The sequence below is a fragment of the Erythranthe guttata genome, chromosome 10 (assembly GCF_056151865.1).
Source record: "Erythranthe guttata isolate IM_541 chromosome 10, IM_541, whole genome shotgun sequence".
Classification (NCBI taxonomy): Eukaryota; Viridiplantae; Streptophyta; class Magnoliopsida; order Lamiales; family Phrymaceae; genus Erythranthe; species Erythranthe guttata.
The window spans coordinates 11,618,379-11,634,492 of NC_142542.1; the positions used below are offsets into that span (position 1 = coordinate 11,618,379).

At 35.4% G+C, this 16,114-nt stretch overlaps 1 long non-coding RNA gene across 1 annotated transcript; it reads left to right on the forward strand.

The window, feature by feature from the left end:
• Window positions 1-1,431: 1,431 nt before the first annotated feature.
• On the forward strand, window positions 1,432-6,449 carry LOC148767517 (uncharacterized). The gene is made up of 4 exons (XR_016033849.1): window positions 1,432-1,849; window positions 2,809-2,939; window positions 3,472-3,574; window positions 5,911-6,449. It is a non-coding gene; the product is annotated as an uncharacterized LOC148767517 (long non-coding RNA).
• The last annotated feature ends 9,665 nt before the right edge of the window (window positions 6,450-16,114 follow it).

Below are 16,114 nucleotides of genomic sequence, written 5' to 3' on the forward strand. Positions count from 1 at the left end.
GGACCGATTGTATCGTGACCTGTCCCTGAGTCCCACCGCGGACCACTCCAAGGGCCAACGTTCGTGCAATCCGAAATCTAGTGTGAAGTCTGTGCATTGTAGTAGGGGATTCGAGCGCTTGAGTAGTCATGGATGTCCTGTGTGTTCTGACGGTTTATAATCCATGGAATCTCTGGCCAGAGTTGATAGTGGGGTGATTAGGGAAATGTGTTTCCCTAAGTCGCACACGAACGGATTTATAACACCTAGAACGTTCGCACGGTTATTGAACTTTATAAGAGGTCTCGGTGAACCAATGCCTCTAGTTCAATCGGGACATGTGCTACGAAAGGATCGTACTGTACGCTAACTATATCATAAGGTTCTTGCAGGCACTTCATTTGTATCTAGGGAATCATGATGCGTAGTTGCTAGACGCCAATCTTGATTCGTTGGGCACCGATTTGATCGGGGATTAGGTAAAACGAGTTTTACTCTAATCGGGACTCTTGGGAGGAGTTCGTATAAGAAGAATGTGTTGTTCGAATCACAAAGAGTTGTGAGCCCACGGCTAGCATACACCTGAACCATTGAGGGTCACACTTCTCGTGTAATATAGATCCTTGATAACAACAAGCATAGATTAATGTGTTAATCTTTGAACGATTGGATGTCAATATGATTGAATCCAAGATTCGTAATTGTGAATTGCGAATCGGAATAAACGTGGAGAAAGAGAGAAATGCGGAATTTAGTGAAGTTTCTAAATTGGGAAGTTTCCCGATTTAGCAAGTCCACTAAAGTGGAAGTTTCCAATTTTGGAAATTGGAAATTTCGAAGAGGCACTCGTATCGACGAGGACTCTGAGCTCGTTACAAATATAATTTTGTTATAATTTTGTGGACGATTGTTTATTAGAAACGAGGCCGACAAGGGAATGGACTTAATGCATCAGTGGGTCAAGCCCAATGACTTAAGCCCACTAGGGTTGAAAACCCTAGGTATAAATAGACCTCAAACAAGAGTTTGAGATCAGATTTTCAGAACAAAACCCTAGCCGCTCAAGCCCTAGCCGCTCTCCCCAAGATTCGTAATTGTGAATTGCGAATCGGAATAAACGTGGAGAAAGAGAGAAATGCGGAATTTAGTGAAGTTTCTCAATTGGGAAGTTTCCCGATTTAGCAAGTCCACTAAAGTGGAAGTTTCCAATTTTGGAAATTGGAAATTTCGAAGAGGCACTCGTATCGACGAGGACTCTGAGCTCGTCACAAATATAATTTTGTTATAATTTTGTGGACGATCGTTTATTAGAAACGAGGCCGACAAGGGAATGGGCTTAATGCATCAGTGGGTCAAGCCCAATGACTTAAGCCCACTAGGGTTGAAAACCCTAGGTATAAATAGACCTCAAACAAGAGTTTGAGATCAGATTTTCAGAACAAAACCCTAGCCGCTCAAGCCCTAGCCGCTCTCCCCTTCGGCCGTTGCTGCCCCGCACGCGCCACCGCCGACCACCGCCGGAAAACCGCCGGTTTTCTCCTCCTTTTTCGTTATATTCGTGTTGTTATCTAACTCGTTTACATCTAGCTAGTGCTGTAGTTCGAGTGGGTCGAAAATACGAGGTGAAACCTAATTGGAGAGGAGCTGCTGCCCCGACGAATCCACGCACCGCCGCACGCGCCGCACCGCCGCTCACGCGCCGCCGCTGCTGCTGCCACGCGCCGCCGCTCCTGCTGCCATTCATCGCCGTTCGTTGCTTGCTGGATCAGCTTGTTCCAGCCGTGAATTGCAGCCCCGAGGATTGGTAATTTGCAGCTTGTACGTGACTCGTTCTAGGATTTCGATTCGTCGAAATCACACGCTACAAGAGGTAAATGAATCGAAACTTTCGTAAATTAATTCGAGCATATTTTGTATGAATTATAATTTATGATTGTGAGTAATATGTGATTATGTGTTTCGATTTCATTGAATGATGAATAAGCATGTTTCGTGATTTTCGGTTTTATGTATTTTTCAATTAAATCGATAATTACCATATGTATGGCGGAAGCGTTAAGGTACGTTGACTATGTGATTAGTTTATGCATGTAATCGAAACTAGTTCGATATAAAAATTTTAAATTCCGCTGCGTATACATGCACGATCCCCAACACTTTCAATTTGCAGTAGACGAGCTCCATTGCACAAACCTCTCTCTTGATCGATATTCCTAATGAGCATCTTCAGCTGTACACACTGATGCCGTGAATTCCAATCATTTATGCAATAATTGAATGTAGTTATTTACGTTGATGTATATCCTTATTTGTTTTGTTTGTTAGTATTGGAACATGATGCATAGAAAGAAATGATTGACGTCTACCATGAAGAACCAAATAACGACAAAGAGGATGGAATTGCCGATGAAGATGTCGACAACCACGTTTATGAGGAGTACAACATTGATGCAATAAAGTTTGAAAAAACGATGACAAAGTCCAATAAGTCAAGAGTATTAAATTAAACAACAAATTTATTCGTTCTTCAATGAAATAAAATTATATTATTCGAATTAATAATATAATTTACTACACCAAAATGGACATTTCTAACGGCACAAATTTGTGATTTCTAACAGATATATCCGGTAGTAATTACTAATGGATATTATCGGTTAGAATTAAACATATACGTTACAATTAATACTCAATTTGTTTTCTTGAATCTTAAATGTTTAATACCCGTGAGTGCTATAGTTATTCAAACCATTTTGACATTATATATTTGACTTTTGATTTCCTTCTCAACATTTTTATATAATTTCACCTTTCCCTTCTTTTCCCTAGTAAAACCTTCGATGACCTTTGTTGGCTGCCATTGCTTTCCATCTTTGCTCTCAACCGCCCCACAACCGCTGCCGCCAGTTCCGCTGTTGCCTCTACTGCCGCCGCCGCCGCAAAGCCCTCGAAAATTTCAGGTATTCTCTATCTTCCAATGTTATTCGTGTTTTAGGGTTTTTGCAGAACAGACCCTAAATTTGATTTTGTTTTTAAAATTAAGTGAAGTTTGAATTTATTTAGGGTTCTTAATCATATGTAATGATTATTGTCATATGTATTTTCGATTTCCTTCACCATTGATCTATATCCTACGGTTATTTCATTAATCTAATAAACGCGCATTGAGTACAGATACCCATTTTTCAGTTTTGAGTTTTTGTCATGGGTGCCGGTTTATTTTATCGATTAAAAAAATTAAACTGATTTTTTGGTGTGTGTTCTGTTTTATGGAACTAGATGTATTACTTCAGAGAAATATATAATATTTTGTCCTCTAGTTTTTTCTTAAATCTGCCATAGGAGTGGAGATACAAGGCTGGTCGGCAAAGGTTGTATGGATTTGCTTTCATGTGTAAAATCTCTAATATATATGGTTATGTGGTTAAATAAATATATTCACTTATTTGTATTAGATTTAGGAGAGGTTTTTTTTCTCCATCGATTAAGCAGGAAAATTGCGGGTCTTATCTCAAGGAGAAGTTGGAGTTATCCTCAGAACACATTCTCATGCGTGGAAAGATTCACATTACGTTGAAGTTGCTATCTTAACTAGGTATACAAGATTATTGGACATGAATTGAGATTTACTGCTCCTTATTTTGAATTAACTAGGTATACAAGGTTATTTTTCTTTCAATATTCTGTCAATTATATGTTCTTTGAATAACCGTTCGGATTTTGATTTGACCATTTACATTTTATACAATAATAATCTTGTTAGAAGTTTAAGGCCTGGAGATTTTGGCAAACATGTAACCGTCGATAGGCTTGATGTTGCTGGTAGAGTAAAGATTCTTTCAATCTTCGGGTCAGTTATCTCTTATGGAAACTGTTATATACTCCGGCTTAATCTGCTATAAATGTATATGCTTTAGTTTGAAAATCTCGGGAAATCTATGTTGGGATGTGAAGCCCATGATTCAATGAAAATTCGCAAGAGGTTCTAGATTAGACGGTTTTAATTTTATTAACATGCTTTGATTAGATTCGTTTAAAGCGTAGTAAATCTAATCTAGCAACTTACAGTTTACACGAGCAGATTCGTTTCTATCTTCGGCGCACGAACAAAGATCCACACCAAGCCTTCAATCCTCGAAAAACTGCTGTCCAGAAATTTCTTGCCATCTTCCTTCAGCGATATCTCTGATATGATTGATCTGATTACGAAACCTTTTGGACGGATTATAATACTATGGGTTAGGAAGCTACTGTATAAATTTTAAGCCTATCGGATTATCGGTTGATTTATGGTGAATTTCTTCGCAGGACTGCTCAGAAATTTTAGGAATAATAGTTTGCTCCAAAAATCTATAATCTTCTATTGTATATCCCGGATTAATAATTATTCTACAAGGGTGGACTTGTACTTGAACAAATCTAAACCTATAATCGAGAAACTTAGAGAGAAAAGAAGAAGAGAAAAATTATCTTCTCCGAAACGTGAATAGGCGTGTTAATCATCTCCCTCATCAACCCAATCTCTATTATATATAGAACAAGGAATTAGAGTCACACATAGAGAGAATTTCATGGAACAAATCCCACTCCTATAACTCTATATAGTCGAAAATTGCAATCCAATGGGGACTTAATTTTCGGCTATATTAATTCCAATATATAATATTGGTTGAACTTTATTTTCTCGATTAATTAGAAAATCCATTGGGCTACAATAGGGACTAAAGGAGAAAATATAAATCGGGCAACTTATAATTAATTAAATCCAAACTCTTAAAAGAATTCATTTAATTAATCATTAAATAATTATTTATTTTCCACTACCAAATAATTATTGAACTCCCGTTCATATTCTCAAATATTACATTTGAGCTCCAGTCGATCATTACTTAGATTATCCCCACATTAAGAAGTCTTATAACCACCAAATAATTTATTCACTGCTAAATAAATTAAATGGTTTCTTTTCATGAGTCTTACCCGCTTAACTTATTTGAGTATGCCGGATACGAAATCCACCTGGTCAGGACTTGGCATAAACAAATCTTATAAGTTACTCAAGGGTTATTATCAATCTCATATTTCAGAGATGTGGATTCCTTTCAACAATTATTTTCCACCTATTAATTTTTAATGTCTCTACCCAACGCACCGGGGGCCATTTGACTCAATATAGGAATCTTTCCCACTGTGACATCAAAGTAGAGATCATCAATTAAATGTGTACGCTAATAATCTAGGGATTAAGAGAGCAAGTAATTTACCGTCAACTAGAAATAATACAGTTTCATTTATGAACAGTGATACAATTATTTCACTTTGTCCGATTCAACACATGTCGGGTGTGCTAGCACAATAAGTCAAAACAATAACTACAAAAGTTATTCTCTGTTTACTGTGATCAAGACCAATCACTTAAATATTGTGTTACAATCTTTTACCAATGGATAGTCCATTTCCATCTAGATTGTGAACGTTTATCTTTACATTCTAAACGAACTTTCAAAATGATCTTTATGTGCGCCGTAGCACACCATTTCGAATACTATTAGAATATTAGACTTATGCTTTTAATTAATTGACAAACAATCAATTAAATGCACTGAATACCCTAGTGCAGATTCTCATAAAATGATAATAAACTATTTTATTAATTCAATACTAAAAATGTAGCTATAAGCGAGACTTTTAGTCTACTATCCTAAAAATCTAGTGTTGTGCATATTTTGTCCAACTTCGAGTTAATTTATATTGTATTTAGGTGTCTCCATCTACATTTCAAATGTTGCTTCAAACTTGTTCTATTTTCAGAGGGTTTGGTTGGCCATAATAAGGTAGAGATGATCTTTGCGAAATTTGTACTAAATTTGTAACGAATTATTGTTGTTTTGAAAGATGTTGAATTTGATAATGTTTCATATTGAACACCAGGTTTCACCAGAGCAGATTTGCAGAACCTGAAGAATGAACCGCAACCATACTTGCAGCCAGACGTGAGCTTAACGAGATGAAAAATGTTGAACAAAATGGTATAAACTATTTTTTTGACAAAGTATTATCTTGAGTTGAGCATAGAGGGGGTTTTTTATCTTTTGATTTCCTTAACTTTCTGATAGCTATTGAATTTAGTTCAAAATAATCTGAGTACCAGAACTTGGGGATACCTAGCTATTGTCCCAGCTACATGTTATTGCAACAATGCTTGGTGGCATCAACTATGGACAGCTTGATAATTCACCGATTTTATGGTACCCGACCGACATTGTTCAAGGGATACGTTAATTTTCTTGAGATTTGGTTAGTTGTATATGTGTTTATGTACTATGTTCTGTTATTCTGTATACATTTACATGAGTGTTAGGAACTTAATGCACAGAATGATGGAGAATGAAATTGTAATGGTGGAATATATGTATCGGTTTTTTTGAATTCATTTAGTTATTTGTATAATGTATTACTTGTGTAATGAATACGAGTTCCAAATTTAGAGCGCATATTAAATAAATATATGTGTATGTGTGGGGATTATTTTTTATTTTTTTTTTCTTTCTTTAATTTTCTAACAGCTATATCTAAACTGTTAGAAATATTTATTTTTCTAACGGTTTATTAATTATTCTAACGGATTATATCCGTTAGTAATTTCATGCCTTAAATTTCTAACGCAGTATTTCTAACGGTTTTACTCCATTAGAAATATTTTTTCTGACGGATATATATGTGTGATTATCAACCGATGCAATCCATCCCCGTAGATTTTTGCTAATGCGCCAGGCTTCACGGAGACAACATATATCAGTGTGGCGTATAGAGTCATCAGACATGATAACTCTATCCGTTAGGCGTCGCACCAGAAGATTTTAAATGTCGACAGGATGGCCATCATTGTTCATCAAGCATAAGATGGTGGTTAGGAACACTTACTCATTTAAGTACAACATTAACAAAAATGTCATCACGATGAATCCGGTTGATGACAATTAACGTGATCTTGGAGTATCTCCCCTAGTAGTTTAGTATTATACCTAAAGCTCAAATATTTTTACATTTTAACTAAATTGGTTTTCTATTAATATAAACGTATTGTTTATTATTATTTTTATTTTTATTTAATATTATGATCTTTGATTACTATAAGTTTATTGAACTATATAGGGATATTTCTGCAATATTTTTTATTTAATTATTGTGCCTAAATTGTAATTAAATACTAAGGGTATGGGTTTCAAAAGTATTATAATAATCTATTGGCTGATTTAATGATAAATATTAACAATAGACGGACTTAGATGCATATAAATTTAATCCCATAAATTATAAAGCAATACATGTTAAATTAACAAAAAATCACTTGAATAACTACGTCGGACTTCGTTTGTAATTATATACAAATATTAACCTGATGGGTATAAACAATAATAAATATTTATTTGGAGTTTTCCTTTAAGCAGTTAAACTATACAAGTATATTTATGTACTATTATTTAATTGTTGCGCATAAAGTATTATTAATTATTAACATTATGGGTATAAAAAGTATTATACTAATCTATTGGTCGCTTTAATAATAAATAATAACATTATAAGGGCTTATATGCATATAAGATTAATTCTAATAATTACAAAACAATACATGGTACATTACTAAAAAATGGCTTAAAAGAATATACCATAAAACCCGAACATAACCTCATCTCGCAACGGGTGAGTTTAATAATAATCTGCTAAAAATCATGGCAAGGGGAAGTAACGGTGGCAACAAAGCGACGCAATTTGCGAGACGGCGTGGATCGAAACTTATGCTTGATCAGACACTTACATCATTTATTTTTAATCTTAGCCACTGATTAATATTGGTTACGCTGCCCCTATCCGTTCTTATGATCAACAACTTTTGAATGTTACTCTTAAGTATTTCATTATGTCTTTTGCTTCGTATTCATTTCATTGGTGCATATTGGTTATGAATATGTTATAATAGTTGGTCAAGTGTGTTATGTGAAATCTATAAGAATGTAATGTTGGGGCTAAATACCTAACACGCAAGTGCAGGTATCGCAAACAAGTAGTAAAAGTGGACTCGTGAAAGTCGGATGTCGATCCCACAGGGAATACTCAAATTATCTAATCCTAAGTACCGAATTCTAACAATTATGATTTTTATCCAGCCTACGTAAAGTTGTCAAATCTAATCAACTAGATAATTAAACTAATTATGAAAGCAAATAAACACGATAAAATATCAATAAAAACGGACTTAGGATTTTATCTCCCCCCTATGCAAGAATTGCTCACCCAAAACCCCTCAATTATGAAATATATGATTCATGATTATTAACCCGAGACACTAATTTACTCATAACCCGCTATCGCGTGTATTATGAGTCTATTGTTCATAAACGGTTCACTATATGTCTATGCAAACAAATTATGAATAAAACATTAACTAACAAGTCTCGTACATGGCTACCTAAGGTGATATCTATATGTCTACGACACCACATGCAATTGACACACTCATCCGGTGAAAACTACTCGAAGGTTCTTAAATTTACCGTCTAATTATCAAAATAGCTCTGTCGAGTCAATCCCAATAATCACAGATAAAGCACATAAATTGATCAGGTTCATGCACTAACAATCATAACAAGTAGAAGAAATAATCATAAAATCATAATTGCATAATCTCAACAAAACGGGTTCACCATCCCCACATAGGGTTCCAACAAAATCCTAAATTAAAAACTTAGCTACTCATGTTCTCTACGAAAAACATCATAAAAACATAAAAAGAAATAGATTAAGAAAAGATAGATGAAAGAAGAATTGTGATGAAGATTTGTCAATTCTCCGTCTTCGATTCTTCGTTCTCTCGCTCCTCTCGCTCCAAGATTGTGTTCCCCAGTCTCTAATTCGTGCTTGGTTTGGGCTTAAATAGATGTCCCAACATGGTAGAAGAATTTAGGTTTACTTGTGTGTTTAAAAGACCAAAATTGTCTCCAGCGTGTTTTGGCGCGGCCGCGCGAAAATCAGTGCAATTCTCACACGGCCGCACGAGAATCGCCGAAACTTTCTGCCCAAGTTCTGCAGTTGGCGCGGCCGCGCCAAAAATAGGCTAAATTTGGCACGGCCGCGCGGGCCAATTTTCAGCATATTTTTGTTTTCTTCCGTTTTTGCCCGTTTTTGACCTTTTTTGGCTCGTTTCAACCTTGGAACTCCCAAATCGTCAAATTGTACCTAAAATACAATAAACCACACATTAAGCATCCTTAAATCAATAAAAGGTCAACGCCGGAGACCGGCGTTCTCTGGCGGTCAACGGCGGCTGACCAGCGGTCTCCGGTGGTGGCGGGTCAAAATTGGGGTCAAAATTGAAATTATGGTTAAAATTGGTTAATTGATGAATTTGGGCTAAATTGTGGTGTAAATCATGAAATTGGAGTTGAATTGGGTTTCAATGAATTTAGGGTAATTTTTGTATATATAAAAGAATTTTCCTTATTTGCAAATAAGTTTGAATGAGTTGGATTTATTTGAAAGACAAAAAAGTTGGATGTCCCTCTTTTAAATAAGTGCCCTTGTCATGGGCCTATTTGCCATTTGCCCTTTTATATATAATATATAAGTACGAATCTATGATAATCGTCTTCTTTGAATATTCTCAGATAACCGTGTCTAAGAATCCCATAATCTCAATCCTGGACCAAAAACTCCATGGCCCTAACTACCTCGATTGGTTACGTGACCTAAAACATGTGTTCAGTGTTGAGGGGCGCCTCTATGTGCTCCATGAGAGGCCTCTTACCACTATACCTGACACTGTGACTAAAGTTGAGAAAGCCACTTATGAAGCTTGGAAAAAAGACGACACTCATGGTAGGTGCTACATGATAGCATCTATGGTGCCCGTGCTTGCGTGGAAGTATGAGTCTCACTTGCATGCTTTTGACATAAAGTTTCATCTTGATAGCATGTCTAGTGAGAATAGTAGAGTGTCAAGGTACACGAAGGGGTTTTGGTCCACCAACACTGTTACAAAATGATCACTCTCCAAGAGAAACTAATGAACCTTGACGTCACCCTCCAAGCCGAGTTGACATTAGATTTAATCTTGTTGTCCCTCTCAAGTTCCAAGGAATCGTTCATAGTGAACTTCAACATGAACAAGCTTGATCCTCCTTTGGATGAGTTAATGAATATGTTGGTTAGTTTCGAGTCCACCATCAAGAAAAAGAAATATGTTCTCATTTATGCTCCTTCTGGAAAGAAGAATTCTTTCCAAAAGAAAAGAAATGGAATATTTCCGTTCCCAAACAGCACGTTCGAAAATGGTGAATGCAGTGGGGGTCCTAATGCAAAGATTAGCAAACAAGTTGATGATGTTTGCCATCAATGTGGAAAGAAAGGGCATTAGCGTCGCAACTGCTACGCTTACCTAAACCAAAAACGTTCTGACAAGGGTACGTATTTCGTTGAAGTAAATTTGTCTATAAATTCTTCTTCTTGGGTATTGGATACATGTTGTGGCTTACATCTATCTAATGATTTGAAATTAATGACAAGAGGTAGAAAGCTTAGAGCGGGTGAGACCTACCTAAGAATGGGTAGTGTACCAAGAGTTGTTGTTGAAGCCATAGGGACAATTTACTTAAGTATTTTGGATTCTAATTTTCTAATGTTTTGAACAATTGTATACTTGTTCCGTCTCTCGTTCGAAACATTATTTCTATTCATGTTTTGAATAATAAAGGTTTTACTTTTGTTTTTGGGAATTAGATTTGCATTATACAAATGAATGAAAATGTGATTTGCAAGGGACATCTATTAAACAACTTATATGAACTAAATCCAAGCGAAATACCCGTTAATGTCATATTAGCAAAACGTAAGGAGATTGATCAAAACCCCACGTAACTTTGGCATGCCAGATTAGGTCATATCTCTTTAAGAAAGATGAACGAGTTTGTTACTTAAGGATTGTTCACTGTGGACGACGTGAAATCACTACAAATTTGTGAATCTTGCCTTAAAGGGGAAAATGGAGGGAGCTGAAGATCTTTTGGATTTGATCCATGCAGACATATGTGGTCGGTCCACTAAGTGTTCGTGCGATGGGTTGTGTTAACTACTTCGCTACCTTTACTGATGATTTCTCAAGGTATGGGTATGTCATATGTGTACTTGATGAAGCACAAGTCTGAAACTTTTGAAAAGTTCAAAGATTTTAAACACGGAGTAGAAAAATAACTCGGACGAAGTATTAAGAAACTATGATCCTATCGTGGTGGAGAATACTCAAGTATCGAGTTTATTGATTATCTAAAAGAGAATGGAATACAACCTCAATGGACTCCACCTAGAACTCCTCAATTAAAAGGAGTTTCCGAACGTCGGAATAGAACTTTGTTAGACATGGTTGAATCTATGATGGGGTTCACCAACTTTCCGGCATACTTGTGGGGGGTCATGCATTCCCACTGTCGCGTATTTGTTGAATAAAGTTAACACCAAGGCAGTTAAATCCACGCCATACGAACTTTGGCATTCCGAGAAGCCTAACTTCAAACATATTAACATATGGAGTTGTCCCGCTTATGTGAAGCGATTAATGGGTGTCAAGTTGGATAGCAGATCCGACTTGTGCTACTTTGTGGGGTATCTCAAAGATTCAATTGGATACAAATTATATTATGTAATGGAAGCAAAGACGTTTGTTTCGAGAAATGCCACCTTTTTAGAAAAGGAGTTTCTATAAGATAAATAAAGGCAGCATAATAGAACTTGAAGTAGTTCAAGAACCACAAAGAGAAGTTTCAAGCAAAAGAGCGTGTAAACGAGCCAATACAAAAATCCACTAATATACTTCTTGAACCTTTAGTACGCATATCCAAAAGAAGTTGGAAAGTTCCTGATAGGTTATTCCTCCTCGAAAATGATGAAGCCCATATTAACCTTGGACGAGATCCAAGGACATACAGTGATATTGTATTGGATACAGTGACATTCAACTAGGCATCTAAGCGAACTCACTAAATACAGTGACATTCAACTAGGATAGCTTTCATAGCCTTCCAGTGAGTTCGCTTAGCACCTTGCTTGAAACGGAAGTTCAAGCTTCAATTTGAAGTCGGTTTTCGCCTCTCCTGCTTGTTTTGTAGTGAGAATTGGCGAATAATTTACAAAAAAGCAAAGAAATGTTGAAAAATACTCAACGATTCACCGGTGAGTATGTACCAACCTATCACCACGACTAAATTCAGAACCCTAGTGTAAGACAACCGATCGATCGACAACTACATAACGATTGATTGGAGAAGACTCTGACTTATGTAAAAAGGATTTTTAGGTCTGAATTCCGGAAGAGAGCGTGATAGAATAGTTAGCTACGCAAAGGTAGAGAGCGCGAAAGAATAGTCAATTTTGTACTTGATTTTGATATTTTTGTAGTTGGTTAAGACAATTTATAGTTGATTTCAATTTGATAAATCCACTGCTGAATAACACAATTTTGTAGTTACTTACGGTAATTTTATACTCTTGAATAGCACAATTATAGTTGATTACGTTAATTTTGTAGTTGATTCGGGAAAGAAAAAAAGTGATAACTAAAAATAAATTGATTTAAAAAATAAATTAATTAATTAATTAAAATCAAAATATAAAAATGAAAAAAAGAAAGAAAAGAAATGCATCAAATAGTGGAAAATGGGTGGTGTATATATATGCTAAAGTTGAAATAAAGACATGGGCTTAAGTAGGATTAGAAATTGAGTCAGGCGTAATGGAAGCTCGATGGCTCACCCTGATTATATTTGAGTCGAGCCCATTTTTTAGTGAGCCAGGTTGATTTTGAGTCATTTTGCTACACATGATTTCTTATGAGCCGAGTTTGAGCCTACTCAGGCTCAACCCGGCCCGACCAATTAAGTTAATATTATATATATATATTATATATATATATATATATAATATTTATTATTTTAATAATATGGCTCAACATACAAGTTACAACCATACAAGATTATTTTATGTTTCAAAATATAAATTCAAAAATAAAAGGAATTAAGCGGCGGTGGTGGCAATAGGTCAAATAGGAATAAAATCCAACGTACCTACCCGAACCCAATTGCTGAAATTGATCATTGAGATTTGAGAATATAAAATATTTCCAATAATAAGAGACAATAATTTGTTTTACTACTTCACTCTTGTTTCTAAATTTATCAAATAACTTGCAAAGATCGTTTACGATTTCTTTGGATTAGCTTCAATGGAGGTAAATCTTGTTTATCACTTGTTTTTTTTTCATAAAAAAACAATTAATTATTACAGTTTTATAGTAATGAGAGTTGATATAAAGCCGAAACCCAAAAAAATACATGAGCTTGAGCCCTATACTAATGAGACTCGATGGTATGTGAGTTTGAGCCTATAGTAACGAGGTCCGATGGTATGTGAGCTTAAGTCAACCCAAGCTCGAATCACATGGCGCGATTGCCAGCCCTAGGCTTAAGATGTACATCCTGATAACAAAAATTATTGGAATTAAATAAGCACCCATGTCAACATTTGCTACAAATACGTCATGAAATTTATTCCAAAACTGCCCACACAAAATTTGCATTTTGCCGTAGTAAGAGCAACTTCAATGCTAGATATCAAAATTGAATTATCAAATATTAATTTGATATTTGAGATAAGATTTTAATATTGATTAAAATTCATCTACTCAACTATGATTATCAAATTAATTATCAATTGGAAGTTTGTGAGTGATTTTATTTGTAATTGTCAAATGTCAACTTATGATTAGATGTTTACATAGTTACATTGTTTATAACTCAATTTCCAGCAAGTATACACATGAGAAGAGGTGAATTATCAAAATAGAACCCTCATCTAATAACCCCATTGGAGTTCAAAAATATTATATTTTTTTTTGTGTGTGTGTGTGTAAATGGTGGTTAATTGTTTGAATACCATATTTGGTAAGCCACTGGAGTTGCTCTAATAATTCATACGGATTTAGCAATCTACTAATGGATTCATCATTTTTAGGTGACTATTTTTTTTTCAAAAAAAAAATTGATTTTTTTATTATAACAAAAATATGTTTTCATTTTCATTTTTGCAATTTTTTCACTATAGCAAAACTCTTAATTTTTTTTTCTTTTTTTCTTTACATAATATTGAAAATTATGTAAAATTAATCTTTTTTTTAATTTGATTTAAATGTTTTTAATCATTTTTGTATTTGATTATTTATCGATAAATTTACACTATAAAGTCGACTCGACTGTAGACACCCATAGTCTCTCCTTGTCAATTAAATCCCGAATCGAACTTCAGGACTACACATTATGCACATATTCATGACTTGTAGTCACCCGTAGACTCTCATAATCACTTATAATCTTTCATAGAAAACTTTAGTCATTTTAAAGCCCAAGATTTGCCCTTTTGAACCCTAGATTCAAACCTTTAATCCAGAGCACCGTCGGACATCTCTAGATAACTGTATATAGTCATTATGAAAACCCTAGTTTCGACTCCAAACCCCTAGCCGCAGCCAAATCCTAGCGTCGTCAAAGAGCCCTAGGTTGACGGAGCTGTCTGCCGCCTCCCACCGCCGATCTGACCTCATACCACCGTCTCTAATGGAAAATTCAATCACAACAACAACCCCGTCCACCGTTCACCTAACAGAACCCAAACATTGGAAAAAAATACTCAACAATGGTAAAAGACGAAAAATAAGAAGCACACGAAAAACCAGAATCATAACTCCACAACCACAGTGCAAAAATTTAAAGATATTTTTAAAGAAAGAGCAAGACGGAGTAATCCAACAGTTATTGAACCGTCAAACTCCGACTATTGGTGAGGGAGAAACGACATCGGGAAGCACCCGGGTGAAAATCAGAAAATACAGGTGCACACAAAATCAAATCATAACTCCACAAAAATAATTGAAAAAACTAAAATTATGTTAAAAGTAAAGAACACCATAAGGGGAATCCAATGGTGTTGAACCGTCAAATTACGATCACCAGTGAGGTAGATCGGAGCCAATCACCCTTTGTGGGTGAAAAATTGAAATACATGCGCGCAGGAAATATAAATTCTAACTTCATAACCACAAGGCCAAAAAATATAAAAGATATTCAAAAGAAAGATCACGATGAATGCAACGGTAGTTCACCCATTGAATTCCGATCACGGATGGAAGAGAAACGACACCAAGCACCTCCTTGCGGTCGAAGGTGAAAATTTGAGAGAAGGAGAAAGAAAGGGAGAGATCAGAAAAATTGATATGGGCTAGAGAAACATGAACATGGAAATTGTGAATTTAGGGTAAGGCAAATTATGAATTAACAAAATAAATAAAATGAGATGTAGCTCAAATTGTTTTTTTATAAATGCGTTCAAGTAAAAAAGTGCAAATTATAATTATATCCTACTGCTAGATTTGGTTTAAGGAACCCCAATATTTTATAACAGAAAGCCTTGATCTATCCCTATTACTTGCAGTCGGAGTGTGCAAATTTCAACTCCAATGAGAGTTGGTTCCTTGTGGGCACCAGGTCCGGGTTCGCTATCTTAACAGGCCGTTGAGTCACCAAAGTTTACATTCCTCCATCAAATACTCGTCAGGGCCAAAGGATGGGGGCCCTAGGGGCAAGGGATTTCGTCTTGGTGCGAATAGAGGCTATTACAAATAAGTCAATCATGGGCTATTTATTTGTAAAGAGGACCAGATCAAAATTGATTTTACAAAAAAGTCCAGACAAAGTTTAGAGGTGTGTAAAAAGTTAAAATACCCTCTCACATTTTAATATGCTCCAATTTCATCCATCTGACCCATTCAACCTCAATTTGACCCTAAATTTCACCAATTATTCAATTTTGACTCCAATTTTTACCGTCCCCCCGGTCAGCCACCATTGACTTTTCTTTTTCTTTTTCCTGAACATCTTTTGGCCCCGTAACAAATGGTAATATTACTGTGGTTGACGGTATATTTATAAATATTAGTATTACTATTTAACAAAGTCATATTACTATGTTACTATCTAGCATAGCAATATTAACAATACAAAATCACTACGTTGGATAATAAATTATTGTGTAATGC